Genomic DNA, 26255 nt, shown 5'->3' on the forward strand with positions numbered 1-26255 from the left:
AAATATAGACACCAAATCAGCCTTTTCTTCCAGGCCTGCCTGGGCTTCATCTCCCTGCCTTTTGCCGTTTAAAATGTCCTTGGGAGCCTGTGTGGTTCCCTCTGTTTTCCCCTGAAAGTGCTGCAGAGGAATTTCTTTTTCCCTTTGGTCTCTGGCCGAGCCCTGGAGCTCTGCTCCCTGCCCTCCCATCCCGCTCAGCTCCTGGACACGTCCCTTCCCTGGTGGCCCCTTCCAGCTCCTGTTCAACCCCCGTTTTTTCGCTTCTCTCCCACCCAGGGGACATTGCAAACTGCAGTCTCTGTTACCGTGTGCCTTTCACCACGCAGATCCTGAGCCACGTCCTCAGCCTGATCAACGGGATCTGCTGATCCTATGGCGGGGGATCCTCCGGGACACCAGCCACCCCTGGGATCTGCAGCGTGGAGCCGCAGGGTCATAGAATCACAGGATCATTTTGGTTGGAAAAGCCCCTCAGGATCATCGAGTCCAACCATAACCCACCCCTGGCACTGCCCCGTGTCCTGAGAACCTCATCTCCGTCTGTCCAACCCCTCCAGGGACGGTGACTCCAGCACTGCCCTGGGCAGCCTGTTCCAATGCCCCACAGCCCTTTGGGGAAGAAATCGTTCCCCAGATCCAACCTCAACCTCCCCTGGCGCAACTTGAGGCCATTTCTGCTCGTTCCTTGGGAGAAGAGACCAACACCCTCTGAGCTCCAACCTCCTTTCAGGTGGTTGTAGACAGCGATAAGGTCTCCCCTCAGCCTCCTTTTACAGGTAGTAAAGTAGCTGCCTTGACCCCAAGCATGGGCATCGCGACTTGCTCCTCTCCCCCAGGCCCTTATTTTAGGAATTCACATACTCAGGGAGACAAACCAAAGCAGATCACGGTCCTTTCGGTGCTCCACCAGGTCCCTTTTCAGCGGGGAAGCCGTGGGACAAGTGACCAGGGACAGGGGTCACAACGTGGAGGTGGCTTGTGCGGCACCGACCTGAGCACACGAGTGGGCTGTTCAGGGTCTCTAATTACTCTCAGTCATACTTTGCTAATTAACATAATAACCCTGTGAGGTCTTGTAAAGCCGGACCGGAGCCCCAGGGGACTCTAGCGGGTGGTGTGAGCGCAGCCCCTGTGTCCTGGGCTGGGGTGGTGGCTGGAGAGGGGCGGACGCACCGAGGAAAGCACCAGCCCAGCATTTTAGAGCACAGCTAGCTAGAAACAGCCGGTTCCATTTAAAAAAAAAAAAAAAAAAAAAAAATCATTTTTAATTAGGACAGAAACCCCCAGATAGGTTTCTTTTTTAAAGAGAAAGTCTAAAAATATCATTTTTTGCTTTGATTTGAAAACTATTTTTGCTCTTCAGACTGTAAGATAAAACACAACAAAAATACATCCCTTCTCATCCTGAAAATGCTGAAACGGGCTGTTTCAAAATTTTCGACATTTACCTCCCTTTTGTAAAAACCAAAATTTTAAATTTAGCTGAAATGTCTCTCTTTTATTTTTTTGAATCGAAACTCTTGATTACATTTTTTTTTTCCCAACAACTTTAATTGGAATTAACACTGGCAGCTGATTCTTAGCAGGGTGATGAACAGCTGGACTGAATCCACCCTGCAGCTCCCTCTGCTCTGGGACTCCCAGCCCAGCTCCAGCACCAGCAGTTTAGCCCTCTGCAACATTTTAGCCTTGCCTAGTTGCTGGAATTTATTTTTCTTTCTTTTTTTCCCCCACTCTTTCCCCTCCGAGGATTAGATTTTACCAGTGCAGCATCTCTAACAGCCAGGGAACTTCACAGTGAGTTGAGATCACATCGATTTCTCGAGGAAGAAGCCGCATACTAATTTTTCCTCTTTTCCTCCCGTGAGAAAAGCAGGTAAGAACTTCAGGAAAGCAGCCGAGTTCGTAGATGTTATAGAATAGATATTATTCTACGCTGCTCTAGTGTCTTCACAGCGCCGGACTAGAGTCAAGCTCAACAGGGTCTTTCTCCACTGATTCCACTGAGCCCATTCTACTGGGCAGTAGGTAGCGACAGTGGGAATCTCATTCATCATTCTTGCACATCTCTAACTAGATAATGAGGCGTTTGGTTATTTATTGAATCATATGTATTCCTTTTCCAGGTGAAGTAGATGTGGCACATCCTCCCCGGTAAAGGCTGGTAATTATTGTATTTTAGTTGGAAGATGACGCATCCTGACTCCGAGTCCCTTGTAGTCTCTATGTACTATCGATACCGCAGGATCGTGGGGCACCCGGCGTGGGAGGAGGGTCAGGCTCCTGCGATAGATAGAAAGAATCAATTTATTTGCAATTCATTAGTCACACAATTACAATTCGTTATTCCTTAAGATCTTAAAATAGTCCATGCTTGACTAGCAAGTGTAGGTACAATATCGACTGAAGTAAATAATGCCTGATTCAATAGCTGGTGAGCAACTTTTTCCTGTTGGGAACTGGAGAGTCCCAGTTCATTTAGCAACTCATAATTGTCCTGATCCCACCTAATGGGAATCCCATAAATTTAATAATAGTGGCATTTGTCAGTTCTTGAACTTGGTCTTCAAGATGTTGATATTCCTGCAGTTTCTGTGCTGCTGCGTCTGCTGAAGATGTTGGTTTGCTTGTGATGTCCACTCTGGGGGCCACATTTCCTTTCACAAATACCAGGTCCGGTTTATAGAGCTCATTTTGCTCATCTTTCAGCGGTGGCTCCTGAAATACTTCCCACTCTTTGGGTCTGGGTTCATCCACCAAGCGTTCACATAGCTGGTTTTGTCTCTTAATCCCCATGCCTTGTACCACAGGGCGGTATCTGATGGCATGTGAGCAAGTCTCATTCTCTGCCTGACGATGCTGACACATTTTCATTTGAGTCTCCTGTCTGCCCCTTGCCAAAAATTCTCTCGTGGTGTAGACATTAGCTCTTAGATGTAATGCCGCGATGAGCTTTCTGTGGGGAATGCCACAGCTGTTACAGATTTTATCCTTCTCGAACTTGGAAATCTCACAGCCCTGAGATAACAACTTGGTCCGATTCACAAATTCTTGGTTTTGCCAGTTACGAGTTCTTGGAACTTATCACCCAGTTTAGTTTCCCCAAAAGCTTCGCCCGACCGAGCCCTGGGCAGCTGGTTGTGCTGCCCGCACAGCTGGTTGATACACAGAACCCCCAGGAGAGGGGCTGTAAATGCTGCTCTATTTCCGTATTTATCTTCGCAGTTCAGATGGATGAGGAATCTGATGGGAAGCTGAGGAAACGAAAAAGTGTTGGCAAGCGGCAGCGCAGCCGAGGGACTGGCAGCCTTGGGGGTTTCCAGCAGTAACAGGGTTTTCACTTGCTGCGCTGCTGCTCGATAACATCTGCATTTCCCCAGCTGTGCTGCCGGGATGGACGGGGCAGAGGGTCCTTGCTCTGGAGCACCCTGTGCCCCCTGCTGCAGATGTGCCCAGCTGTTTTCCCAAACACCGCAGCCCGGTCATTGCGGGGATACCGAGCTGAGACCCCCCAAAATCCCTGTGTTTGGTCTCGTTGGTGTTTTACGGGGCTGTTTTCTCCCTGGATGCTGGCAGGCACAGTGAGCAGGAGCAGAATGTGGGTGCTGCCGAGCAATAAATATCTCCAGGTAAGGGGCATCGGGCTCACTCGCACTGCGGTGGGAAGGAGTCGTGAAGGCTTTGCTGGGCAACTTGGGAGCATCCAGCGCTGGGCGTTGTGATGGATGGTGATTTAAAGCCCATTTTTGCAGGGAGTAACGGCTCATAACTGTCCCCTCTCCTTCAAGTGTGCGACACCGCCGAGATTTACTGTCTCCTTGTTTCCGCCTTGTATGTTTTATTAATTGTCCCAGTGCTTGTGAAACGGTGCGTGCTGCCGCGTGTGAATGCCTGGAAAAGCTCCTGCTGAGGTCCCTAGAGGTGACAGATTCTGGAAAGGATCCCTGGGGACACTGCCACCCGCGGGGTCACAGCTGAGCTGGTGGCATTAAAAACTCGATGTTCCCGTCACACCGGCTATGTACCCACCAGGTCACTCTGCTCTTGTTATGGGCTTTATTCTCTTTTCTTCTCTGCTTCTAAATCATTTGTGCATGGCCTCGTAGGAAAGCAGATTTAAATTGATCACCATTACCACGTTATCTAATTTAATCCAAACCTGATATCAAACGGGAGCCGGGGAAGCCCGGTGGGCAGCCTGCGTGCGGCAAGCCGCATGGCTGCGATGAACGGCGTCGCTAATAACCCGTAATGAAATGCTGGCGTCATCTGGCATTGCCGGGCTCTCAAAATGAGGCAGATCCTGCCCTCGCTGCCCCGGCTGGAGCTGCCAGGATCCCACGAGGGTCGAGCTGCCCGGTGGGTGTGTTGGACATGGAGAAGAGCCTTGGGAGATGGAGAAGAACCCGCTGGGATCCTGACCCTCGCGCTTCACCCCAGCCCCGCGGGCAGAGCATCCCGTGAGCAGGAACGGCGCCTCAGCTCGTCCCATCCCGTTTACCGCTCCAGAGCCTCTAAGGCATTGACGATAAAAGCCCTCAGATTAGTAATTTTTAATTTTTCTTGATGGCGAACACAATAGTATTTGGGCTGGTGGTGATGAAAGGCTGCAGGTGGGACCCATCTGATCCTTGTGGCAATTTGGAGAGACTGATGCCGGTGTGGCAGAGCTGGTCCTGCGGAAGCCCCTGTGTCCCAGCACATAAAATGGGTGAGAAAAAGCATTTTTCAAAGCAAGCGGGGCAACCCTTCCGGGGTGAACCCATCCCATTTGTGGCAGTTGCAGACACCCCATGAGCTCTGGAGCTGTCAACAGGGCAGCTGGTGGCTCTTCAGCACCTTTTGTCCCCCGTGTCCCTGTCCTCACCTACACGCCTCGGTCAGCGTGACCGTCACATTCCCCCAGATCACGGTGACTGCTCAGGGTCACCTCTCCCTTGGAGTGGTCTGGGAGCAGCGGGACTGTGATCGGAGCATCTCCTGACACCAGGGACCGGCTGAGGAGACTTGTCGGAACGGAGCTCTCACCTGCTCCTCGGAGAGGGATTTTCTGCTGGATTTATCCGTGAGTGAGCCCTTGTGCCCCCATGCAAGCGATTATTTCTGCTGGGTCCCCCTGAGTGACAGAGGCCTCTTTGTGTGAGTGGATGCGGGCTGGAGATCTTCATTTTGGTGTGCTCGTGTGGTGAGAAGATCCCCAACGGGGACATCCAACCTGCAGGTGATTAAATGTTGCTGGAGTGCTGATTGATTTTGGATAAACCCTGTTTCTAGTTGGTTTGTCTGCTCAACAGTTCTGGTCAGAATAAAGTCTGTTTTGAGCTCATCACCTGCCCAAACTGATTTCTGGGGTGCCCCGGGACAGCATCTCAAGCCCAGGGTTCACTTCTCCTCTCTGGATGCACATGCACCGCAAAAATCATCTGCTCTGAACTCAGCCTGGGTCGCGACTCACTCGTTGGGTTGTGAAGATGCATTTCATCGTCTCCATATGGAAAGCGGCTGCCGGCGCCGGAGCTGCAGCTCATTAAACAATTGCACTTGCAGGAGCCTGGATTTCATCGAATCTTTTGGAGCTACAGCATGACACAAAAGGTTGAGAGGAAGGAAAGACTGCAGGGGAAAATCCTGGTAGGACTGTCTGCCCAGGGACTGGCTGGACACAAATCCATCTATTTTGGTGCACGCGTGGAGTGCAAAGCCCAGCGCTGCTGCCCGGAGTTTGCACGTTCTCTGGGAAAACAGCACCTCGCAGGTGACACGGGCCCGGTGTCCTGCCAGGGGAAAAGGGCGATCAAACCCTCCTGGTGAGCAGGGAGAGCCCGTGTGGGGTGCCAGGAAGGTCCCCGGTGCCTGCGGGCGTCTGTGCCTCAAGCCGCATCAAACAGCATCTCCTGCCTTTCCTCTGGGCCGTCCCGCAACCCAAACTTCTTGCAGGTACTTTAGCATGGAAAAACAGTGAAAATTAACAGTTAAGTGGCAAGGGGCAGCACTGTGAGGCTTCACAGTGATGGCAACTTATTTGATTTTCTTTCGGACTTAAACTGAATGTGCATGGGGATACTTGGCACCAGCGGGGTAATTCCCCTTTCTGACCAAATCCGGGACACGTTGCCACGGCCGAGCTGCTGGAGAAGCCGGACGGACCTGAGGAGGGGAGACAGCTCCAGCGGAGCACAAACCCACACGCCTTTTCCCGAGGAAAATCTGAATTTCTGATGGCCTGAGTCACCCTGTGGCCCTCAGCACCATCCCTACAGTGACTGCAGCATCTCTCCTCCAGCTCCTGCCCGGATCAGCCCCGAATCCCACCCTGCACTCAAAGCCAAGCCACTTGGAGCAAAGCTCGCCCTTAAAATAAGGTATTTAAGCACAAGGAATAAATAAACCCCATTAAGTGCAAATTCACCTGTTGCTGCCGCTGTCCGGGGATCAGCAGCTCCGCATTCGTTAACGCTCTGGGCTACGAACGGTGCCCAGAAGTGGCTGGAAACAAAGACAGCTGAAGTCTGATGGATTCACGCTGCCTCCCACCAAAGCAGCCCGCGATCCATCAATTACCTATCTGCTTAGGCCTTTTCTCCATCCTTTTACAGTCTAAATAGCATATTTTATAGTCGCTGCTAAGTGATGTGATCAACATCAATTACCTACTAAAAGAGAATCAAGTCTTGATTTAAAATTAAGTGCTGCATTTTGCCATGTTCTTTATATGTAGCCAACAGAATAATTGCAGTGACATAAAAACTAATTACACAACTCCACAATTAGGCCTCCCTCCTAGTGCTGTGATTGTCTTTAAGTACATTGATGAAAAATTACTCCTAGCCCTACATTACTCTCACACCCATCCTCTCCAATACCTTTGAAAAAAAAAAGAAAACTCCACCCCATCAGATCAAACAGAAGCACTTGAAATGCAAAAATCTTCATGCGGAGCGTGTTTTTTATTCTCTTTGATGTGTGAGCGGTGTCAGGCGGCGGGATTAGGCTGGTACTGCTTTGGGATGGACCAAGCGTCTCAGCAGGACTTCCCAAACCACCTGGGACCGTCACGGGCCCTGAGGCGGGGGGAGAAGCTCCTCTGCCCGCTGCCCCGGCCGGTGTTTGGTTCTTGGGGTGCAAGCCGAGGGGAGCCCAGCCCTGCCCCGCTGCCAGCCTTGGGTTTGGCCGCTGGAGGGGTTTTCTTGCTCCTTCTGCTGTGCCTGAAAGACAAGGCTCACCACGGCCTCGGAGAGACGGCGGATCATCCCGTTAGTGCTGTTTCACCGGGCAGGAACAAGGAGAAGAACAGGATCTGTAAGGAGCCATTGAAGGAGGAATGTTGCTTTTACAACTGAGGACCTGACCCCTGTGGGGGTAGGACTGAGGGACATCTGACTGTGAATCTCTAATGTAGAGCAAAGTCTCTCTGAACTAATCCCGGAATGCAAAGTGATTACTGGTTTTGAAAAGTTAAGCTAGGGGGAAAGGTAGCAAGAGAGCCAGGAATCCATATTTTAGATAAATCGATAAGGGGAAGGGAGTTGTTAGAATTAGAAGAATGAGACAGGTAAACTGAGGCAGGCGTCGGGTGGTCTGTAAACCCTGCAGTACCAACCAGTGGGGAACAGGAATTTGTGGCCGGGATTCGGGGGGGATATGAGCAAGGGCTTTTTGCCCTGTTCTGTGTGCTTACCATCAGGTAGGACACCCGTTTTTGCAAAATTGTTAATAAAATATGCTTTGCTGACAGATCCTGCCTGAGCCTGTTGTATTGGCAAGGCGATGGTTTCCTGCAGATCCAGCTCGCCTGCCCCACTGCAGAAACCTCGGCAGGTTTGGGCAGAGCCGGGTGGATGAGCCCGTCCTGAGCTGGGGGCAACACTACCCCAGGAGGGCCCAGAGCCCCCACGGGAGGAGGAGGAGGAAGAGGCTGGAGCGCGGCAGCGATTCCGTGTGTCCAAGGCCAGTAGTTCCGTCTTGCCAGAAATCACGTAGCTGCCTGAAAAATCATGGTGTTAAACACCAATAAATCCGTGGAGTGCTCGTGATGGGCTTTGCTTCTGGATCTCGACTTTGAGGTGCTGATACTCAACCTGGAAAGACTGAAAACGCTTTGTTTACTGGAAATGAAAGCTGGGATTTCTTACAATCCACCTCCTGCCTCCAGGATCTTTGTGGGTGCTGGCTCAGTGCATGGGCGAGGGGACACCAGCCCTGGGGTCACACAGCACCCTGCCGGTCACCTTACGCTGTGCTGTCCCCTCAGCTCTTCCTTGCTGTCACCGAGCATCCTTCACTGGCTGATTCGGCACTGCAGATTTAATTTTGGGGCTGGCAGGGGTTTTTTTGGCCACTGCCAGGTGCACAGTGCAGACCTCGTGGGGAGGAGGGCTGCACAGCTCGTGGCTGTGGGTTGCTGTCATTTCTGCAGTGCCACCACTCGGTCACCGGCCAGGAGAGGGGTGAGAAATGCTTTGGCAGCTGGTTTTAATCAGCATGGTGCCGCAAGCTAACGAGGCAGAGAGGACTTGGTACCTGTGCCTTGTGCTCTCATTTTCTCACCTCTCCCTCAGCGCGGTCCGGGGACGCTGGGTGACAAAGCTGCGAATTAACACCCGTGTGTTTACCTGAAACTTCACTACCTCCCCCAAAACGTGTGAAAAACAAGGGGGTGCTGAAGCAGCCCGTAGCAGGGAAGGGTTGTGAGGCCAACAGCATCTCATGAACCTTGCAAATATGGATATTGGAACAATTTCTTCCCCCAAGGGCTGTGGGGCATTGGAACAGGCTGCCCAGGGCAGTGCTGGAGTCACCATCCCTGGAGGGGTTGGGCAGACGGAGATGAGGTTCTCAGGACATGGGGCAGTGCCAGGGGTGGGTTATGGTTGGACTTGATCCTCAGGGTCTCTTCCAACCAAAATGATCCTGTGATTCTATGACCCCTGCGGTGCCTCAATAGCCCCAGTGATGACACACAAAGAGTGAAGGTCCTGGTGCTTGGAGTCTGTGGCGTAAAGTCACTCCGAAAGAAAGCACATGTTGTTTGGGAAAGCCGCTGATTTTATCCTTTTTCCCTAAAACCGACAAGGACAGGCAAACCCGCCAGCGGGCCAGCCGCCCCCTTAGGGTAACTGGATTTCCTCAGCGCCCGGCGCTGGCTCGGCGGGGCTGGGGCCTGCGGGAGCCGCAGGATGTGCAGCTCCAGCTAAAGGGCCTTGGACAGGTTATAGAGAAATATGTTTTTTATGAGTGTAAGGAGTAATAGCCCGGGCCAGCGAGGATATCTCCGGCCGGAAAACTGCTCCCGTATGTATGATGTGTGAATGTTGGGCCCGGGCGTGTGAATGAGTGAGTCGAGCGCCACTCACAAGATACGCATGGGAATGTGACTGAAAACAGTCAGGAGATGAGTGTGGTGTGTTTGGGACAATATTTTTTGAAAAAACACCCTGTCTAACCTCTTGGTCCAGGCCTGTATCTATAAACCTATAAATTGAGAACTGTTAATAGAAGTGAGCTCAGCCCGGCTCGGCTCAGCCTGGCTCGGCACAGCCCAGCTCGGCACAGCCCAGCTTGGCACAGCCTGGCTCGGCTCAGCCTGGGTCGGCTCAGCCCGGCTCGGCTCTCAGGCTCAGCCCGGCTCGGCTCTCAGGCTCAGCCCAGCTCGGCTCTCAGGCTCAGCCCAGCTCTCAGGCTCAGCCCAGCTCGGCTCTCAGGCTCAGCCCAGCTCTCAGGCTCAGCCTGGCTTGGCTCTCAGGCTCAGCCCGGCTCGGCTCAGCCCGGCTCGGCTCAGCCTGGCTCGGCTCTCAGGCTCAGCCCAGCTCTCAGGCTCAGCCCAGCTCGGCTCTCAGGCTCAGCCCAGCTCTCAGGCTCAGCCTGGCTCGGCTCTCAGGCTCAGCCCGGCTCAGCTCAGCCTGGCTCGGCTCTCAGGCTCAGCCCGGCTCAGCTCAGCCTGGCTCGGCTCTCAGGCTCAGCCCGGCTCGGCTCAGCCTGGCTCGGCTCTCAGGCTCAGCCTGGCTCAGCTCAGCCTGGCTCGGCTCTCAGGCTCAGCCCGGCTCGGCTCTCAGGCTCAGCCCGGCTCAGCTCAGCCTGGCTCGGCTCTCAGGCTCAGCCCGGCTCGGCTCTCAGGCTCAGCCCGGCTCGGCTCTCAGGCTCAGCCCGGCTCAGCTCAGCCTGGCTCGGCTCTCAGGCTCAGCCTGGCTCGGCTCTCAGGCTCAGCCCGGCTCGGCTCTCAGGCTCAGCCCGGCTCGGCTCAGCCTGGCTCGGCTCTCAGGCTCAGCCCGGCTTGGCTCTCAGGCTCAGCCCAGCTCTCAGGCTCAGCCTGGCTCGGCTCTCAGGCTCAGCCCGGCTCAGCTCAGCCTGGCTCGGCTCTCAGGCTCAGCCCGGCTCGGCTCTCAGGCTCAGCCCGGCTCTCAGGCTCAGCCTGGCTTGGCTCTCAGGCTCAGCCCGGCTCTCAGGCTCAGCCCGGCTCGGCTCAGCCCGGCTCGGCTCTCAGGCTCAGCCCGGCTCGGCTCGGCCCGGCTCGGCTCTCAGGCTCAGCCCGGCTCGGCTCGGCTCCCGCTGCTGACAAGGACCCCGCGCGTCTGCAGGAATCACTCTCAAGGCCGCAGTGTCCGCCGCGCGCCCCGGGCTGTCCGCGCACTGAGGGGCGGCCCCGGGCCTCCCAGCCAGGCCCGGCTGCTCGTCTCAGGCCGCTCGGGGCCCCGGCTGGGCCGGGCAGCGGGGCGGGCGGAGCGCGGGGGCGGAGCCGGCTGCGCGGTGCGGAGCGGTGAGTGGGGCCGCGCCGGGGCTGCCCGGGCTGGGCCCAGTCGGGGCCGGGAGCGCAGGGGCCTGGCGGCGCGGTTCCCGCGGCGAGGCCTTGCTGGGGCTGCCCCCCGGGCCGGGCCCCGCCCCGGCTGTGAGGGCGCTGGGCCCGCGGCTGCTCCTGCGGCGGGAGACGGGCGGTCGTGCGGCGCCGGCGGCTCGGGCTGGCTCGGCAGCTGCCGGGGCTGGCGTGTGCTGGAAGTGACCGAAAGTTGAGGCCCTGGGGCGGGCACCGGCCTGCAGAGCGCGGGGCGGGGAGCCCGGGCAGGGACCCCTGCACTGGGGGGTTCGAACGCACACTCAACGACCCCAGGGTCCAGTGTAAGTTGGGGAACAACCTGTCAGAGAGCAGTGCAGGGAAAGGGACCTGGGGGTCCTGGGGACAGCAGGGTGACCATGAGCCAGCACTGGGCCCTTGTGGCCAGGAAGGGCAATGGGACCTGGGGGGATTAGAAGGGGGGTGGTCAGTAGGTCAGAGAGGTTCTCCTGCCCCTCTGCTCTGCCCTGGTGAGACCGCATCTGGAATATTGTGTCCAGTTCTGGGCCCCTCAGCTCCAGCAGGACAGGGAACTGCTGGAGAGAGTCCAGTGCAGCCACGAAGATGCTGCAGGGAGTGGAGCATCTCCCGTGTGAGGAAAGGCTGAGGAGCTGGGGCTCTGAGCTGGAGAAGAGGAGACTGAGGGGTGACTCATTCATGGGGATCAATATGGAAAGGGGGAGTGTCAGGAGGATGGAGCCAGGCTCTTCTGGGTGACAACCAGTGATAGGACAAGGGGCAGTGGGTGCAAACTGGAACACAGGAGGTTCCACTGAAAGATGAGAAGAAACTTCTTCCCGGTGAGGGTGCCAGAGCCTGGCCCAGGCTGCCCAGGGAGGTTGTGGGGTCTCCTTCTCTGCAGACATTCCAACCCGCCTGGACACCTTCCTGTGTAACCTCATCTGGGTGTTCCTGCTCCGGCGGGGGGATTGCACTGGGTGAGCTTTCGAGGTCCCTTCCAGCCCCTGACGTCCTGTGATTCTGTGAAAACAAGAGCAGTTTGGATTCAGGCTTGAGCAGGAGGTGGGTTGGGGGACCTCAGGCCCCTCTTGCACCTGGGTGGTGGTGGAGTTGAAGTGTCCTGGTGCCGCTGGTATAGCTCTGGGCCATTAAAATGGAGTTTTCTTTAGGGTAGGCACTCAGTAACTCAAGGCCTGAATTTTAAAACTCGTTAATTATTTTGATACAAACTTGCATACGGCTCTCCTGCCAGCGAACTAGTGAAATTACGTGTTTCACAAAACCAGGGACTGAAAACTGAGCAAATGCGATTCTGTACATAAATGCTATTTGGAATATTGCCTTAAAATGTTTAACTTCAGTGGTTGACTAACACTTGCGTTAGAAGTAATCTTTGACAAATAATCAACACTACCCGCCTCTCAAGATGGCCTGGGTTTACACTAACGAGTTCTGTAGCCGTGTTTTCTTAGGGGCACGTTATTTATTCTACAGTGTTTTGCTGATAGAACTAACCTAGTACAGATACGTCTTAGAGGCGGAAAGTCGGGCTTTGCCGACGCTGTTTAATTTGCTCTCCAAAGGGGTGTAATCCGCACAGACGCTGTGTTGGTTTCTGTCTGCGCAAGGAGGTGCCTCCAGTGTCCAGCCCTGATAGGAAACATTTCAAGGGCAGATAAGTCTCTGCAGCGTTAGAAGCCGATTACACCGTGTCATTTGCTGCAGCGTTTCTGCTCCGTGCGATCCTTTTGGATTCACTAGTGCTCTGGGAATAGCATTATTAGGGGATGAACTTCTTTCCTTCTCCCTTTCTTTCTCCAAACTGCCTTAAAATGACCAGCCTGGGCTGTGTTGGCATTTTTCAGCGGCCTCCAAGGTGTGTGACCACATATTTACTAGATTTGAAGGGATCCAAATAGGTTCCTTTTAAAGGAATAAGCTGGAAACTGGCAGTTAAGTTGTCAGAACATCCCTTGGACCCGCAACACCATCCCCTAAACCAGGGCTGGCAAATTCACCTTCACCGGGGGCCGCGTCGGCCTCGCCGTCGCTTTCAAAGGGCCGAATGGAATTGAAAATTCCATTCGGCCCTTTGAAAGCGACGGCGAGGCCGACGCGGCCCCCGGTGAAGGTGATTTTGATGCCCCTGCCCTAAAGCCCAGGAGGACCAGCGCCGGTTCTACTGCTGCACCTTCTCCTTTCTTCCAGTTGAGGATTTCTTTAGCCTGAGCACTAAACACCTGAAACACTCTCCAGCATCCCCAAAACCTCTCTCTGCTCTACCTGGCAAGGAAATGCAAGGACTAAACACAGCTGTGGTCAAGCTGGGCAGGTGTGGTTGAAAACATGTCAGCTGTACCCTGAGAATTTGGCAGGCAGGGGATTATTGGGGTAAATTTAGGGATAATAGTCGGCCTTTCTATGTGCTAATCCTCTCAGCTACCGGCTCCCTCTGTGGCTTTTATAACCCACCTCAGCTCTCTTACTGCTCAGCTTTCCCCTCTGGGAAACAACGTTTAACTTGCTGCTCATGAAGGAGGTGAATCAGCTTTAATTAAGATTTGTTGAGTGCTTTGTTGATGAAGTTCCCTGTAAAGCTAGTTATTATTTTTTATTAACGCGCAGGTATTCTTAGCACCTAAAGTGAAAAATGACACAACGCTGGGGATCTTCTGGGAAGCAGCCCTGTGGAAGGAGCCGGCGTGTGCTAACGAAGGCTTTGTCAAATCGCTCCTGGCTGCGGTTCATTAGGCGGCTCGCTCCTAAAGCTCCGACTCAAAAAAAAAAAAAAATAAAATCCACTGGAGTCACGGGCAAATCTTAAACATTCCAGGGAGTTCAATGCCGCTTTTGCATCAGAGTTGTATCTCCTGCCCCCTCGCTGGATTTCCTGCAGAGCCGTGGGTCGGGGTTCGGTGCAGCTGTGTGTGTTTGGCCTCGGGTGCGCTGGCACAGCTGCTCTCACCTGATTTGAAGCACCTTGTTTGAATGATTGTGATTGCATTCAGCAATCAGCCCCCCAAATTGTTCTGCTGGGGCAGGGAAGGCTCGCCTGGCCGGCTGGGTGATGATCTTTGTGGGCTGCAGCCCATTGCCCAGGTCGGTGGGGCTGTTTGGGGGTCTGTAGGGAGGAGGCAAACTTTTGCCTTCCATTTGAGCAGCATCTCTCGCCCTGCTGTGCGTGGGGAGCCTGTCTTTGCTTGGTGGCAGATTAAGCTGAAGAGCTTCGTTTATGGAAGGTAACGAAGACGTGAATGGAACCGCTTTGTGCTGTGCTCGTGCTGCGTTGCTGTGTGAGTGCCCTCTCGGCAGGACGAGGAGCTCTGTTGTATTTTGGGGGAGAGAAGGCTGTTAATTTAGCTCAGAAATGTCACTGCTCTCGAGGTGTAGGAGCGGCCAGATGGAGGATGCTAAAATGAAATGTGGGGCTGGAAAAGCTCTGCTCCCCAGGAACAAGCGCCAGGAGCAGAGGAAACGGCCTCAAGTTGCGCCGGGAAGGTTGAGGTTGGATCTGGGGAACAATTTCTTCCCCAAAGGGCTGTGGGGCATTGGAACAGGCTGCCCAGGGCAGTGCTGGAGTCACCATCCCTGGAGGGGTTGGGCAGACGGACGTGAGGTTCTCAGGACACGGGGCAGTGCCAGGGGTGGGTTATGGTTGGACTCGATGATCCTGAGGGGCTTTTCCAACCAAAATGATCCTGTGATTCTTGTACCGAGCTGTTAAATGCTGCTAATGATGCTGGAGGACAGGCTGTGTGTTTTACAGCACTGAGGGCTCTTTGTTGCCCAGACCCTCCAGTTTGTCTGGACTATCTCAAGGGCTGTACCCATCACTGAGTGTGGCCCTCCAGTCCTGAGTCAGGAATTTGGTGTTTTTTAAATCACAGAATGTTTAGCTCTTTGGAGCTGGAGCTGTGGTGTCTCAACACTGACACTAGTCCAGTCCCCGATTTTCCTTGGCATTAGCTCTCTGTCCAGAGAGTTTTCCCCCGTGCTGTGTTTGTGTGCTTGGTCTTTGTTTTTGCTGTTTCAAAGTGTGGTTCTTTGCATTGTTTTCCTTGCTTTTTATTGATTTGTGGGTGTTTTGGGAACTTTTCTTCAGTTTATCAATTCTGAGCGTGACCTCTGGAGTGCTTCCAGCTCTTAGCTGCCAGGCATCCTTTTGGGTTTTATAAAAGTACTTTGTTCAGGCCATTAATGAAAAGGGTGAACAGAAGCAGACCTGGACTCAGCTCCGAGCACCGATGCATGAGGGTTTTCTCCTGTCGTGATAGGGAGTCGTTGATAGCCACCCCTGAAGTGTGTATGGGGGAAGTTGCTTTTTAAATTTTTTTTAATTTAATTTTTTTTTTTCTGAGTAATGAGCACTGCGCCTCGTTAAACTGGGCTCAACTAGTCTGAGTTCCTCTCAGTGCTCCGGTCGCTCAGCCCTGATTTCCACCCAGAGCTCCCCAGGTGTCAGCTTTGGTAGCAGAGGGGTCTGCGTGGGGGAATCGGTGTCCGGAGTGTCCTGCTCTCCCTTCTATCCTCAGTACTCCTGTCCTCAGTGAAAGTTAAGGCTTGTCTGTATGTGACTGAAGTAGTAAAAATACATTTTTCTCCTCAAGCAATTCAAAGTTCCTTGTGTGGTTTCTCTGTTCTGGGAGGGGAAAAAAAAAAAATCTCACTCTGGAAGAATTAATCACACTCATTTTTATCCCTGAACAGTGTGTCGCCGTGGGAGCGGCCGCAGGATACCCCATTCTACCAACGCTCTGTCGGTCGCCTTCTCAGCGCGAATAAGTGTAAGGAAGAGGAGTTACTTTGACTAGAATACATTTAACTGGATAAAAGCCTCGTTGTCCAAACAGGACCAGCTCTGACCGCCCCGGGGTTCTGTAAGTACTGAGCTGCTGTGTTCAGCTTTTTGGATTTTAAGAGGTTAGTCCTTTTCTGAAGTGCAGTTCCCCCCGCTATAACATCTTTCTTTGCACGTTGCTGGAACTGTGGGGTGAAATTTGGGCCTTGCTGAATTCAGGGACCACACAGGGTTCCTCAGGAGTGGGTGCCCTGACCAAATTTCAGTTCCAGGGGAGAAAATTCAGCCTCCCTGAAGCATTCCTGTGGTTTCTGTTGGATTATTCCTTATACCTCCCCGGGGGGCTGCATGCTGTTGTTAAACACTGATACAAAGGTTGCGTTCCACTCTGGATGATGGGGGTGGATAAATTGCATCCTGAGGCCAGTTTGCAAAGCCTTTCGGTCTCTGTGGGATGCAAGGAGCTGTGTCTTGTTCTGGATGTCTGTTTGCTGATAATTCTGTAGGACCTTCAGGGAGCAGGTTGTAAGAGTCCTGATTATACCAGTTCTCTGCACAGTCGGACTCTTTGCCCAAATAATTTGAAAGCCTGCTGCAGAGGGAGGACAAGGAGGATGGAAGGGTGATTTAGAAACTTCTGGGTCACCAGGGTAGGTGAGACAAAGATGCAGATGTTGACCTGAAGGAGATACCAAGCCAGGTATATCCCTTGAAGCATCTAAAGAAAAGACAGTTTTTTTTTTTTTTTTAACCACTGCCAACTTTAAACCCAAATAATTTCTTTAATGAGAGTTTTTAAAGGTTTAACTGTTAATTTTAGAATTTTTATTTCAAGCGTACTTCCATAAAATCAACATTTTCAACACAGAACGCTTTAATACCTTCCACGTTGGTGCTCATTTGCAAAAAAATCTGAGTGCAATTATTTCTTATGTACTGGTTAAATCTATCAGCCAACAGATGTCAAATGTAGCAAAAATGCTATAATAATATTACGGTCTAATAATAGTTATAATGATTGTAATTACGTGGCGCGGCTTTTGAGAGAGACAGGCTCTGAAATTAGTGCAAGTGGGATGTTTAACCTTGAACTGCAGAGTCAGGGCACTTTCGGAGGTGCTTGGGCTGTACCATTTCATCCTCGCTGGGCGTCCCGTTCCCTTTATTTCCTCCAGCAGGCTGGGAGCAGCGGTCCGCTCTGCTTTAAATCTTCAAACCTCATTCTCGGTGCGTTCAGAGGTGAATCGTGCTGGCGAGCTGTAGGTGGGCACGGAGTCTCCATCCCCGGTGCAGATGCTCTCTGTGCCACCTGTTTCACGTCCAAATGTCCCTCTGCCACCATATTTTTCCTTTAGGAAGGATCCTGGGCTGCATCTTCTCTATTCTGGTGGGTTTTACCCACCCTTGCTATGTGCTGTGTAGTGTCTTGTGGTCCCAGTGCTCATTGTTCTTGTGGGACCAGTAAGGCGATGCACCATGGATCGCTCCTTGCCGCAGCTGTTCATTTGAATTTCGCAATGTGACGTTGGTGAGGAGTCCCTGATTCACAGAGAAGGATCCTTTCGGCAGAGGAAGCCCCGCATTGGCTGGAAGTTGCAGCTTTCAATGATTATATGCCAGGCGGAACGTTTTTCCTCCAAATAATATATTCATATGCTGATGAGAACTCAGTGGGACCTCCGGGAATTCGGCTGGTTGCTGATCCCTTTTATTGTCTTCCTGTAAAATGGATCCGGAGGTGCCCTTGCAAGGTTTTCTTCTTCGTGATCAATGTGCAGAGTCTGTTGGAGACCTGTAGTTAGTGGGGTTCCCCAGGGTCAGTGCTGGGTCCAGTCCTGTTCAGTCTGTTCATCAATGACCTGGATGAACAGATTGAGTTGCACCGTCAGCCAGTTTGCTGATGATCCCAAACTGGGAGGAAGGGCTGACACAGCAGGGGCTGCGCTGCCATCCAGAGACCCGGCCAGGCTGGGCTGGGCAGAGAAGAACCTGATGAAGTTCAACCAGGGCAAGTGCAGGGTCCTGCACCTGGGGAGGAACAACCCCCGGCACCAGCACAGGTTGGGGGGACCTGCTGGGAAGCAGCTCTGCAGAGAGAGAACTGGGAGTTCTGGGGGACAACAGGTTGGCCACGAGTCGCCAATGTGCCCTGTGGCCAAGAGGCCAACGGTACCTGGGCTGTGAGGAGGAGTGTGAGCAGCAGGTCAGGGAGGTTGTTCCTGCCCCTCTGCTCTGCCCTGGGGAGGCCCCATCTGCAGTTGTGGGTCCAGTTCTGGGCTCCCCAGTTGAAGAAGGACAAGGAATTACTGGAGGGAGTCCAGTGATGGGCCACAAAGATGCTGAGGGGTCTGGAGCATCTTTGTGATGAGGAGAGACTAAGAGAGCTGGGGCTGTTGAGCTGGAGAAGAGAAGCTGAGAGGGATCTGATCAAGGGGATCAATATCTCAGGGCGGGTGTCAGAGGATGGACCAGACTCTGTTCAGTGGTGCCCAACGCCAGGGTGAGGGGCAACGGGCACAGACTGAAACACAGGAGGGTCCATCTGAACACGAGGAGAAACGTCTTTGCTGGGAGGTGCCAGAGCCTGGCCCAGGCTGCCCAGAGTGGGTGTGGAGTCTCCTGCTCTGAGACATTCAAACCCACCTGGCCCGACCTGTGTGATCTGCTCTGGTGATCCTGCATTAGCAGGGGTTGGACTGGGGGATCTGCAGAGGTCTCTTCCAACCGCAGCCAGTTTGGGATGCTGTGATTTCCAGCCTGCTCGCGTGCTGGCGTGCTCTGCTGCTCGTGACAGCCCTGCCCGCCAGCACGCACGTGCTGTCACACAGAGCCCACCATGCTCCGGGGCTCACACTGCGGAGGGCTCTGCCATCTTCAGCCTTTTTGTCCTCGTGCTCCGGTCGGTACCTTTGGTGCATCGCCGTGGAGATGGGGCTGTAGGAACCGCAGGGCCCAGTCGTTTCCACGCGCCCATGAAGAAAGATGCAGTGACAGGCTACACTTATTTAGGGAAAATGATTCCTCCAAGTAAATAATTTGTCAAAGAGCACTTGGCATCGCCCCAGATGCTATTAAGGAAAAGACAAATCTTGGATCTCTTCAAGCCTGAGCTGTAAGGCTCATATAATATTCACTTGCTTTTTAACATGCTCTTCGCTTTGCTCAGCATCAGGCATTGCTGCCATGACTGACGCCGACTCACGAACCTGCTTGTTCTTGTACTTAGCCTGAGAAACCAAAGTTCCCTTTGTTTTTCTCCTCCTTGTAAATATTAGCACAATATTTCTCATCCTGCCGCAAGAGCACCTTCCTGCATCTCTTTTCTACCCATTGAGAGTTCAGATGTTCCCTGCGCTGAGTCGGTTGCAAGAGTTTCCTGCCCGATGACGGGTCCGGCTCTGGCCGGGGTTCCGAAGGACACGAAGGGTGTGTTGAGCTCTCCCAAACGCCAGGAAGTGCAGGCACCTCCCCGGCTTGTCACACTGTGCCAGTGCACCCTGCGCACCGAATGGGCTCGTGCTGAGACCTCTGTGGGGCTGCGGGGACGCTGCCCTTTGTGCTCGCTCTTCCTCCCCTTTCTGGTACATGGAGAACCGTCTCGACAAGGTCTGGAAGAGCCTCCGGCACCGCTCTGCCTCACCGCCTCCACCTCTCGTTTCACATTGCATTTGTAAACATCTCTTTGCCCTTGCTAAACACTGTATCTCTTAATTTCTTTCTGCAAGAGTATTATTTAATTTGTAAATGTTTTAGGACTTTATTTGAAAAATACAATATGAAGCCGTATTTCATTTTCTGTAATGATCCGCTAATGCGGGCGTATTTCAAAGGCAGGCTGTGCAGTACTGTGGGGTTTAATTAAATTTTGTTTTTCAAGTAAGCGTCAATAGACAGACAGTAACAAATGGTGGGTACTATGGATACAGCACAAAGTCACTCCTTTTTCTTTTCCAAGGCTCGGGAAGTGAAAATGTATACCCCTTCAAATGCACTTGGCCTGCTCAAGATTGCAGCTTTAGTGCAGTTACTCAATTTAGGGGGAGTTTTTTTCTTTTTACTCTTAGTTAATTTTCTTGATGTCGTCCTGCCCACAAAATAAACTGGTACACTATGGAAAATTTGCACCTGGAGCCTTGGGTGAGCTAGTTTCTGCTGCAAGCTCCGGACTTAGTTTTGAATATTGTGTTGCATTACGGCTTGTAGAGATGGGTCCTTGTGAGGGTTACAGAACCGAAGGGCTGGGTGTGAGGTTCTCGTTCCTTTGGTGGGAAACGCTGCTCTCCAGTGACTGGATGTGGTTTGCGCTGCTGCTGGGAGGTAAAAATGATGATGTTGCATCCAACATTGTTGCACCCGAATCAGGAATAAGTGAGTGGCTCTTGAAAGCGTTCTGTTCCTTTTCTTCCAGCAAGCGTGGGGTAATCAAGTACAAAATGTATGCAGAGGAGCTTGGGAGGGCTGAGCGTCAGCAGGAGGCTGTTGGAAATCATAATGGCCACGCACAAGCGTGGCATCTGTACAAGTTTTCTAGGAGTGAAGAAATTCGGTGGTGGTGACGTAAATGGGCTCCTTTGTTTGGGTTTGCGCAGAGCATCGCTTGAGGAGCAGAGCGAGATTGCTGACTGGAGGATCCTTGAGTTCTGGCTGCTTTCTAGTGGCTAGCGGGGGTTTTGTTCTCCCTTAGGTTTTGGGAAAACTTCTTTTGTTTAAAAACATAACCAGAATTTGCTGAGGAAATCAGTGCGGGCACCCTGGTCTCCTGCAGCACTACAACCCTTTGATTTCTCTTTGAAATCTCTCTGAGTCAGAGAGCTGAAAAAAAGGTTAATTTTTCGGAGGAGGACCCCATGTCCTTTCTTCAGAGATGTGAGTTCAAGCCGTGTCCTGATTGATGTCTGAAGCTTCCCCTGTTTAACCCGCCCACGAACGGCTCCCGGGGTGCGGGCTGGCCGTGCCACGCTGCCGCCTGCTCCTGCCCTGCTCACCGTCCATGGGGCTCTGGGCTGGAAGTTGGAGCGCGCAAAGCCTGGGAGAGCCTGCAGGAACCTGGCTCTTGCGTCGCTGCAGCTCTAAGTGCCTGAGGAGCGTCGCTGTCAAGGACAGACTGGTGTCTGCTAACCTCCTCCTACGCGCCGTCTCGGTTTAACGCTCCCCACGTTCCGAGAGCAGCCCGTGTTCTGCTTCTTGCTGCAGAGCAGCACCACGAGTGCTTTACAGCTCTGCTGCTGCACGTACTGGCTCATGGTGCTTCCTGCGCTGGACCAGGTGCTTGTAGGAAACAAGAACCCTGTCCAAGTAAGGCTGGCGAGGCGGTGTCACAGAATCCCAGGCAGGTTGGGTTGCAGGACCTCTGCAGATCCCCCAGCCCAGCCCTGCTCACGCAGGGTCACCAGAGCAGATCACACAGGTCGGGCCAGGCGGGTTTGAATGTCTCAGAGCAGGAGACTCCACACCTGCTCTGGGCAGCCTGGTCCAGGCTCTGGCACCTCCCAGCAAAGACGTTTCTCCTCGTGTCTTGTGCTTGATGCCAGTCCCTGTGGCTGGAGAGGAGTCCTGGTACAGTTAAAATGATGTCTAAATATAACTTGTCATAAGGCGTTAGATGCTCTTAGATTCTCATAAAAACCCCATGCAGCTGAGGTTTGTGCTGGTAGTACCAATACCAAGGTCAGGTCCTGTGCCTGCTAACTTGTTCTTCCCTTGTTCCTTGCTTTAGGCTGCCAGACTTTCCCTTTTCTTTTGTTCTTCGTTTTTTTGTTGATATGTAGTGTCTCTTGAGGATCTGTTGCTGGGTTTTGGGGCAGGCAGTTGCTTTTTGGTGACTTGAGACAGCGTCTCCTACTTGTCTCATCCTTCCTTTGGGTCCCCTGCCCCTCTCCCGTCCGCTCTCACTTTGTGATACTCTCACCTTCTTTGGGGGCTGCTCAAGCTTCCCATCCAGGACCCTCGGGCAGACCAACTTTTCTGAGACCATTCCTCATATTCTGTGGATGGGATGGTTTTCCTGGCTGTGGTGGGGCTCAGGTGGGTGACCCCAGATGAAGCACGTTGGCATCTGGGACATCTGGAGCTGGCAGCTGAGCCCTGGGCTGAGGGATTTGCCCCCTGTGCAGACAGTAAGCACTTGAGCCTGGTCTTTGCAGGAGCAGGTGGGTGATTTGGGTTCCTCGTGGTACTGACTGGCATGATTAGATTTTGCAGAGCAGGTTTAGGGGCAAAAATGTTCTAGGACTATTTAAAAGAAAAATAAAGTAATCTGTAATTCAAGTTTGGGGGAATTAATTTATAGTGAGAGTGTGAGGCTGGCTGGGAGGAGCGCTTGCTCAGGCAGACGAGCATCCATCACGGCACGTTACAGCACTAGGGCTCTTGGACAAACATCAGCGGCCTCAGTGCCTCCCTAGGATGAGCGAGACGCTGGATGAGGAACGTGGAGTTCCTGGAGTATGAGGAGCTTCAGCCCAGAGTGAAGATTTAAAGACCGAATTCCTTGTACTGATGGATATTGTTGATGGCTGTCTCGCACGGAGTGCTGCACAGGAACAGGCTGTGTTGTACCGACGTGTTTCAAAAATGAAAAGTGTGCTGGTCTTGTAAGCACGTGGGGCTGACACCGGCCAGCCCGGTTTCTTGGATTTCTCCTTTGGAGTTTGGCAGCCGTCTGCTTTAGGGAGCGCAGTGGTCTCCGAAGGGTTTATTTGATCTGACACATGACAAATTGTTTCTGCTGGCAGGAACTCGAGGCGCAGTCTGTTCGCTGGCAGCTGCGGCTTTGCGGGCACCGAGGAAGTTGGGGAAGGCGTCTGCATTTCTCCTCCTCTTTCTCCTCCTCCTGCGAAGTGCCAGCGGAGCAAGCGTCTGATTAACCCACCTCCCATTCCAGCCTCCTTTTTGCCGGGAGTTAAATGGTGCTATTTGCATAGATTATTAATGTTGTTTGTGTGCTAGGCGTTCCTGCAGATGTTCGTTGTGTTTCTCGTTGCGCTTTGGTGTGCAAAGCCTGTGCTTCTGAAACCGGACGTGGTTGCCGTTAAAGATGCTTCGTTAAGTTGTTTTTTTTAGGACAGCCTTTTAACTCTGTAATGAGGGGTGGAATACTACATTCCTCAGCAGAATAAAAGTACACGTCCCCTGTGAGGTACTGTAAATACATTTTATGTGTTCTATTACCTGCAGTTTCAAGAATATGTCCCTTAAGCATTTTAATCTTGTTTTCCAAAGTTGTCTCAGGGTGAGCAATCACTCCTATTTGCAACTTTGGGAATAATTACTGTGTTCATTAATTTCTTCCATTTCGTGCTGCCCATCTATTATCGCTTTCAAGAGGGGGAGAAAAAAACCTCTGTGTAAATCTCCACCAAAACAGGACCGACTGCTTGACCAGGAGTTCTGAGCGGCGGAAACGCGTTTGTGAGAGAACATCTTGTCGCCGCGTGTGCGGACGGACCCGCCGCCGTGCGCTGGCTCCCCTGGGTGCCCGCCCGGCTCCGCGCTCCCTGTCCTGCGGTTGAAGACCACAACGTGGCAGGCAGCGGGTTTTTGGGAGCCGTGGCACCCCCGGGGCAGCGGGACGGGGCAGGAGTGCAGGTCAGGGCTGCTTTGCCTCCTGGCGGGCTCTACCCGCAGCGCCGGCTGCTGTTACGAAACAGAAATGAGGCAGGACAATAAAGGAAGCGGGTTGTCAGCCGCCCCGCTTTTGTCCTGCAACTAAAAGCCAGTTCAGAGGTTTTTGCAGAAGTGCTGTTTGCTTTGGTCCTTGTTTTGCTCTTTCTTTAAGTACAGGCCGAAAAAGCTGGAGACTGGAGGCCACTGTAATTATGGTTTCTTCCTGAATAGCAGAATAAATGTGCCATTTAATGCATAAATGACAGGGTCCTTGCCTCGGAAAAAATATGCGGCCTGACCCTAATACTGCAAAGTCTCTACGTGTGAGTCACCGACCCTGCCTGGTGCTGGGTGCGCTGAGATCTCTCACTCCCTGGATCGGGGTTGGTGCCAAAACTTGTCACCACGTGTGATGTCTGCGGTCACTGGAAGTCACTGTGGAGGCTGTCATTGAAACAGCCTTGATTCCTTGGGCCCTTCACAGGCTGGTGCTGCTCAACTCTGGAGATGTGCCAGTCTGGGAAATGGCTCTTTTTAGGGTATTCGCTAACAAAAGGATGTTCCTTTTAAATGGCTGCGTCTCCTGCTGTTGCTCCAAGCTCCGGATGAGAAACAGTGGGTCTTGTCTTTTGAACTGAAGGGTGCTGAGGTTATGAACACAGTCGTCCCTTGGAAGAGAAAGTCACAGAGGAAAAGCACTCGCTTCTGGTTGCGTCTCTGTTTTCCTCCTTCCCCAGTCCAGTTTTTGGGCTGCTGGAGCCTGGCTTTGCCGTGGCCAAGGGGCAGCGGGACCGAGCGAAGGCGCAAGTGTGATGGGAGCGGCTGAGGGAGCTGGGGGTTCAGCTGGAGAACAGGAGCTGAGGGGAGACCTTCTGATCTCTGACCTGCCTGAAAGGAGCTTGGAGCCAGGGGGGGTCGGGCTCTGCTCCCCAGGAACAAGCGCCAGGACCAGAGGAAACGGCCTCAAGTTGTGCCAGGGGAGGTTGAGGTTGGATCTGGGGAACAATTTCTTCCCCAAAGGGCTGTGGGGCATTGGAACAGGCTGCCCAGGGCAGTGCTGGAGTCACCGTCCCTGGAGGGGTTGGACAGACGGAGATGAGGTTCTCAGGACACGGGGCAGTGCCAGGGGTGGGTTATGGTTGGACTCGATGAGCTTGAGAGTCTCTTCCAACCAAAATGATTCTGTGATTGTGCTGCTCCTGGTTGAACCCCACGGCTCTGCAGGGCAGTGTGCACAGTTTTGGGGAGCCATGGCTTGGCAGCAGTCCTGCTGCTTGGAAGCTTTACTACTTCTTGGAGCCTCTCTGCATGACCCAGCGTTGCGCACGCCTGTAAGGTCCAGACTCACACTTCAAACGTCCGTAGCGAAGCGGTTGTTGGAGCTTTCCCTGTGGAGAGGAGCCACGTGGACCTTGCAGCCCTCGAGCGCGGTGACCGCTGCGGCTGACAGCACACACAGGCTCCCGCGGCGGCTCAGGTGTTCGCAGAAATGCTGTTTCATAATGTCCGCTGGGATTCGTGGGACATACAGAGGCAGGTTCCCTGCCTTGTCATCGCGACGTAAGGATTTAAGGTTGAGGAGCTCTTTGAAGCACCAGTACAGCCCGTCCTGCCATGACAAGGTGGAGCTGAGTGCCAACACAACTGTTCTTCCCCAAGAAAATGCTGTTTTGCACAGATCACAAGCTGTGGCTCTGCCGCTGTTTGAAGAGACCAGAGGAATCGCAGAGACGGGGGCTCTGTGCGATGTCAAAGTCTGCCCGTCAGAAGCCGAGGAGCTCAGGTCGGTGTCCTTCATGTCCAGGCAGCAAAAGAAGAGAAGGTTTGTGCACCGGGAGTCACTTGGGGCATCAAAGCTCTGCGTAGCAGAGGCTGAGGAGGCAAAAGGCAGGACGATTGGGGATATCTAATAACGGCGGTGGGGCCTCTGGAGGGGTCTGTGAAACCTTGTCCTCTACTAGAGGCCTCCAGCCTGCAGCTACCTCTGAGGACGTGGATGTGCAATGTCCCGTGCTTGGCCGCAGCGATTCTGCAGTGCCTGTGTAATTAAAACGATGCTGTACTGTCACATTTTCAACTATTTTTTCCATATGTTGCTACAAGTAACATCTAAAATAGCTCTCCCTATCTGACAAGAGAGAAGAAATGTATTTTTCAGCGGTGGATTTCTTGCATTTGATGGTGGTTTGTGTGCAGGTGGTTTCTTTGCTGCTTCTCTGATTTTTATAAGCTTAAAACGGTGCCCAAGGACCAACGAAGCCTGGAGCATCTTGATCCGAGGGGCAGCGTGAGCACGTGTCGCTCTGTAACCATCTCACAGGCAGGAAGGTGGAAAACCCTGCCCCAAAGCAGACGTGGCAGGTGATGAAGAACAGGAGAGGGAAGGAATTATGTTCTCTTTCAGCTTCTCTGGTTGTGCATTTACTTCTGCATTTGCAGCCCTTGGAACTCTTTGCTGGTTTAAATTTCCTTAGAAAAAAAACCAAAACAAAACAGCAGAAGGAATGCTACCTGGTGCTGGCTGTTCTGCTTTGGCTTCAGGCTGGGGAGGCTCTTGCACTTGGGGAGCAAGACTTGATTTTTAATCTTGATGGGAAGTGCCTGGGTAGAAGAATAGGAATTGTGGCTAGTTGCTTCTAGATGATTGTCCTGGTAGTCTCTCTGTTCTCTCTTAATACTCATGCCAGTCCTAGGGCTTTTTTAATTGCTTATGAAAGGCATCTTCTGAGACCACATTAAAAGTACTGATGCAGTGAAAAAAATAGGTAAACTTGAATAATGCCTTTTGTCCAAGCACACGATCATAGAATCATTTTGGTTGGAAAAGCCCCTCAGGCTCATGGAGTCCAACCATAACCCACCCCTGGCACTGCCCCATGTCCTGAGAACCTCATGTCCGTCTGTCCAACCCCTCCAGGGACGGTGACTCCAGCACTGCCCTGGGCAGCCTGTTCCAATGCCCCACAGCCCTTTGGGGAAGAAATTGTTCCCCAGATCCAACCTTAACCTCCCCTGGCGCAACTCGAGGCCGTTTCCTCTGGTCCTGGCGCTTGTTCCTGGGGAGCA

The 26255-nt window shown here is 52.9% G+C and overlaps 1 protein-coding gene across 2 annotated transcripts in view; it reads left to right on the forward strand.

The window, feature by feature from the left end:
* The first annotated feature begins 10595 nt into the window (after positions 1–10595).
* The window catches only part of SIL1 (SIL1 nucleotide exchange factor), a 100247-nt gene continuing 84587 nt past the window's right edge, over positions 10596–26255 (forward strand). Inside the window, exons 1-2 of one of the 2 annotated variants that reach the window (XM_065644018.1) lie at positions 10596–10753; positions 15494–15663. The gene's annotated coding sequence lies outside the window, so the exon portion shown is untranslated. The other variant, XM_065644017.1, reaches the window with a different exon arrangement.

Source organism: Caloenas nicobarica, chromosome 13 (assembly GCF_036013445.1).
Source record: "Caloenas nicobarica isolate bCalNic1 chromosome 13, bCalNic1.hap1, whole genome shotgun sequence".
In the NCBI taxonomy this organism is placed as follows: domain Eukaryota; kingdom Metazoa; phylum Chordata; class Aves; order Columbiformes; family Columbidae; genus Caloenas; species Caloenas nicobarica.